The sequence below is a fragment of the Triticum dicoccoides genome, chromosome 2A, assembly GCF_002162155.2.
Source record: "Triticum dicoccoides isolate Atlit2015 ecotype Zavitan chromosome 2A, WEW_v2.0, whole genome shotgun sequence".
Taxonomy (NCBI): domain Eukaryota; kingdom Viridiplantae; phylum Streptophyta; class Magnoliopsida; order Poales; family Poaceae; genus Triticum; species Triticum dicoccoides.
This window is the reverse complement of record NC_041382.1, coordinates 689,738,686-689,744,772: the sequence shown is the minus strand read 5'-3', so window position 1 is coordinate 689,744,772 and position 6,087 is coordinate 689,738,686.

Here is a 6,087-nt window from a genome sequence, read left to right as displayed (position 1 = left end):
CTGAGTATATGTTCACTGACAGAACTATTCTCCTCCATTTTGCAGTTGTAGAACTTATTGGAAACTTCATATCTCTCAATCTGGGCATTTGCTTGAAATGTTAAATTCAACTCCTGGAACATCTCATATGCTCCATGACGTTCAAAACATCGTTGAAGTCCCGGTTCTAAGCCGTAAAGCATGGCACACTGAACTATCGAGTAGTCATCAGCTTTGCTCTGCCAGACGTTCATAACATCTGGGGTTGCTCCTGCAATGGGTTTGGCACCTAGCGGTGCTTCCAGGATGTAATTCTTCTTTGCAGCAATGAGGATAATCCTCAAGTTGAATCGAGCAATAGCACCGCATCTTTCAACTTAGCTTTCTCTAGGAACGCATTAAAATTCAATGGAGCAATAGCACGGGCCATTTGTCTACAACAACATAGACATGCAAAATATTATTAGGTACTAAGTTCATGAAATTAAAGTTCAATTAATCATATTACTTAAGAATTCCCACTTAGATAGACATCCCTCTAGTCATCTAAGTGATCGCGTGATCCATATCAACTAAACCATGTCCGATCATCACGTGAGATGGAGTAGTTTTCAATGGTGAACATCACTATGTTGATCATATCTACCATATGATTCATGCTCGGCCTTTCGGTCTCAGTGTTCCTAGGCCATATCTGCATATGCTAGGCTCGTCAAGTTTAACCCGAGTATTCTGCGTGTGCAAAACTGGCTTGCACCCGTTGTATGTGAACGTAGAGCTTATCACACCCGATCATCATGTGGTGTCTCGGCACGACGAACTGTCACGATGGTGCATACTCAGGAAGAACACTTGTACCTTGAAATTTAGTGAGAGATCATCTTATAATGCTACCGTCGTACTAAGCAAAATAAGATGCATAAAGGATAAACCACACATGCAATCAAATAAGTGATATGATATGGCCATCATCATGTTGTGCCTTTGATCTCCATCTCCAAAGCACCGTCATGATCACCATCGTCACCGGCTTGACACCTTGATCTCCATCGAAGCATCGTTGTCGTCTCGCCAACTATTGCTTCTACGACTATCGCTACCGCTTAGTGATAAAGTAAAGCAATTACATGGCGATTACATTTCATACAATAAAGCGACAACCATATGGCTCCTGCCAGTTGCCGATAACTATTACAAAACATGATCATCTCATACAACAATTTATATATCATCACGTCTTGACCATATCACATCACAACAACCCTGCAAAAACAAGTTAGATGTCCTCTACTTTATTGTTGCAAATTTTACGTGGCTGCTACGGGCTTAGCAAGAACCGTTCTTACCTACGCATCAAAAACCACAACGATTTTTCGTCAAGTGTGTTGTTTTAACCTTCAACAAGGACCGGGCGTAGTAACACTCGATTCAACTAAAGTTGGAGAAACAGAAACCCACTAGCCACCCGTGCGAAGCACAGTGGTAGAACCAGTCTCATGAACGCGGTCATGTAATGTTGGTCTGGGCCGCTTCATCCAACAATACCGCCGAATCAAAGTATGACATGCTGGTAAGCAGTATGACTATTATCGCCCACAACTCTCTGTGTTCTACTCATGCATATAACATCTACGCATAGACCTGGCTCGGATGCCACTGTTGGGGAACGCGGTATTTCAAAAAAAATCCTATGATCAAGCAAGATCTATCTAGGAGATGCATAGCAACGTGAGGGGATAGTGTGTCTACGTACCCTCATAGACCGAAAGCGGAAGCGTTAAGTAACGCGGTTGATGTAGTCGAGCATCTTCGCGATCCAACGGATCAAGTACCGAATGCACGACACCTACGCGATCTGCGCACGTACAGCTCAGTGATGTCCCTCGAACTCGTGATCCAGCTAAGGCCGAGGGAGAGTTTTGTCAGCACGGCGGTGTGGTGACGGTGATGATGAATTTACTGGCGCAGGGCTTCGCCTAAGCACTGCAACGATATGACCGAGGTGTGTTTTTGTGGAGGGGGCACCGCACATGGCTAAGAGAAACTTTGGTGTGTCTTTGGGGTGCCCCCTCCCATGTATATAAAGGGTGGAGGGAGGAGGAGGCCGGCCAGGGGGAGGAGGTGCCCCATGGGGGGGGGCAATCCTATTCCAAGTAGGATTCACCCCCTCTTTTCTATTCCAACAAGGAGAAGGGGGAAGGTGATGGAGGAGAGAAGTAAAGGGGGCCGCCCCCCTAGTCCAATTCGGTTTGGGCTAGGGGGGCACATGCCCTGCCTTGGCCTACCTCCTCTCTTCCACCAATAGGCCCATGAGGCCCAATAACCTCCCGGGGGGTTCCGGTAACCCCTCGGTACTCCGCAAAATACCCAATACACCTCGAAACCATTCCGATGTCCGAATATAGTCTTCCAATGTATCAATCTTTATGTCTCGACCATTTCGAGACTCCTCATCATGTCCATGATCTCATACGGAACTCCGAGCTACCTTCGGTACATCAAAACACATAAACTCATAATACCGATCATCATCGAACATTAAGCGTGCGGACCCTACGCCTACGGGTTCAAGAAATATGTAGACATGACCGAGACTCATCTCTAGTCAATAACCAATAGCGGAACCTGGATGTTCATATTGGCTCCCACATATTCTACGAAGATCTTTATCGGTCAAACCGCATAACAACATATGTTGTTCCCTTTGTCATCGGTATGTTACTTGCCCAAGATTCGATCGTCGGTATCACTATACCTAGTTCAATCTCATTACCGGCAAGTCTCTTTACTCGTTGCGTAATTCATCATCCCGTAACTAACTCATTAGTTACATTGCTTGCAAGGCTTATAGTGATCTGCATTACTGAGAGGACCCAGAGATACCTCTCTGACAATCGGAGTGACAAATCCTAATCTTGATCTATGTCAACTTAACAAACACCATCAGAGACACCTGTAGAGCATCTCTATAATCACCCAATTATGTTGTGAAGTTTGATAGCACACTAAGTGTTCCTCCAGTATTCGGGAGTTGCATAATCTCATAGTCATAGGAACATGTATAAGTCATGAAGAAAGCAATAGCAATAAACTAAATGATCATAGTGCTAAGCTAATGGATGGGTCATGTCAATCACATCATTCTCTAATGATGTGATCCCATTCATCAAATGACAACTCATGTCTATGGCTAGGAAACTTAACCATCTTTGATTAACGAGCTAGTCAAGTAGATGCATACTAGTGACACTTTATTTGTCTATTTATTCACACATGTACTAAGTTTCTGGTTAATACAATTCTAGCATGAATATTAATAAACATTTATCATGATATAAGGAAATATAAATAACACTTTATTATTGCCTCTAGGGCATATTTCCTTCATGACCCACAAGTATAGGGGATCTATCGTAGTCCTTTCGATAAGTAAAAGTGTCGAATCCAACGATGAGCAGAAGGAAATGACAAGTGGTTTTCAGCAAGGGGGAGTTCCTCAATATATTATAACCAATTTCTTCATACTCATTACTTACACTTCCATTATTTACTCCCATTTAAAACCTAACCAAATTGTCATCAATCACCAAACAAGGGGAGATTGTAAGTGCATCAAGTGCCCCCTTAGTGGTTTTGGAGTATTGGAGACAAATGGGTTGAGGGACTAATGTGTTTGTGAGTGTACACATGAGTTATAGTCCCTGAAGATTTGGTTTAACCCCTGAAATATGACCCCTAAAAATGTATTTATTCAAGTGAAGAACTTGGTGATGAAATTGGTATGACAATTGAAGAAATTGATGTGAAGACTTTGAAGCTTGAAGACTTTTGTTTTCGCAGTTTCTTTCTTCTTATTTTGAGTCGTAGGAAAAATCATACTATTAAAGGGGGTATAGGTGAATCATAGTTCACATTTCCAAAGTGATGCTCAAACCTATACATACAAGCCACTTTGAGTGAAGTATTTGGAAATCTCCGGTACAGCTGACGAATTTGCTGGCGGTAGTGACAAAGTTCATCTGGTCGCTGACAAATTTGGTCAGGCTAAGGAGTTATGATTTCACCAGTGCGATCTGCCTATCGTGAGGAAATTGAGTGCCCCGGCGAAATTGAGAGTTCAATTTTTTGACCATTGCTGCGCCGTGTGCCAACTGTTAAGTGGATCCTTATCCGCACAATGGTCATGTGTGAGAAGGGCATTTATGACAATTCATGTTAGGTTGCCCCAGGCTATAAATAGCCGCCCCTACAACCACTTGTCGGTTGGCTGCTCCAGAGAGAACTTGACACTTTTCATTTGAGAGCAACCCATCCTTTGACGACCTTGAGAGAATCCTAAGTGAGGAAACACCCAACTAGAGCCAAAGTGATTGCGCATCAGTGAAGAGATTGATCTGTGTGATCCGACGTCTGTTACCTTTGAAGACTGGCATTCGCCCAGATGGTTAGGCGTGATGTTCTGAGCACCCAAGAGTCATTGTGGTGCACCGATGAACAAGTCTATGAAGGTTTTGGAAGTTTATCTTGAATAATTACCACAAGTGATTGGGCGAGGTCTAAGTGACATTGGCTCAAGAGGAATACGGTGAAGACTAAGTGTCCTCTGAGTTCATCTCGGCCACCTCAACAAGACGTACGGTTGATACAGCAACTGGAACAGGTCTACCAAATTGGTGTGTCATCACCGAGCCTACCTAGTTTTCAATTCCTCACCCTTACCTTCACATTATTCCGCCGCTGAAGTATTTGTGATCTACCTTCTGATGAATTTGAACTAAAGACTTTCATCATGCTTTCTTTCATTTCTTCAGTTCATCTTCTTCATGCTTGTGTGCCTGTATGATTGCATGTTCTTCACATATATGTATCTGGTATGCATGCTTTCTGCTACTTTGATGAAATAGTTTCCTTGTGTTTCTATTTCATCACTCTGATCTTCGTCAAATTCATCAGAGTTTGACAATTTTCTTAAAATCTTCCATTCAGCCCCTCTGGGAGTAAACATGCGTTTTCAGTATGAATTGTTTTGTAAATCATTTGTAGCCGGATATGCATAGTTTTTTTATCATTTCTAGCCAGATATGTATATGCACTGTTGTGTAGACCTATTGTAGCCGGATATGTGTGCATTGTTGTGTAGATCTTTTCTAGCCGGATATGCATATTTTTATTGATCATTTGTAGTCGGATATGTATGCATTGTTGTGTAGATCATTTGTAGTCGGAAATGTATCCATTGTTGTGTAGATCATTTGTATTCAGACATGCATTGTTGTGTGGATCATTTGTAGCGAGAATGACCATGCAAGCCTCCCGTTTCAAGATATTGAAGCGGCAGAAGGATGAGCTGGAGAGGGCGGAGCAAGAGGACTCGGAGGCGGAGGCGGCCTACACGGCGGCGGTGACAGAATGAGCGTGGAGCCTTGGATTGCCAGTCCGGCAGGGCAGGAAGTCCAATCTTTTGCGTGGACTGCTGGACTGATGTTATTTTTATATGGTCGAGCATGCAAAAACTAGGCATTCTTGCCTATTTTCGGTTGTGATCGGCCGATGATGCGTCCCAGCACTGGTGTGATTTGGCGTGCACTATGAATCAGGCATATTTGAATTTGAAATTCCCCTTATAATTGGCAAAAATATAGTGCAAATCATTGGATGGCAGGCTCCCGCATCCATGTCCGGGTTCTAGTCCCTTTCTGTCTGCGGACGGATGCGGTGTACGGTTTGCGGGTCAGCATTCGAGATGCTCTTAGACAACATCAACAACAACTAATAATTTATTAAGATAAAACCCAACCATATGCATCAACTCCTATACTTAGACTCGTTAAAACTTTTCACTCTGGCTGCCCTATGGATAGTTATCTCAACATACTACTAACTCTAAAGTATGGTCCACATACATGCGCGCTCATATATTGGGCACCAAGGATAGCAACATATCATAAGTTCTTAACATAGAATTCAAATCAATCTTAAAAAAAATAACCAATCACCATAGGACAGAAAGAGATCTACTAAGACATAATAGAAGTGCAACAAATCATAGGTTCGCATTTACCTCTCAATGATTGGATGGAATGATTATGCTAATTAATACGTAGTCAT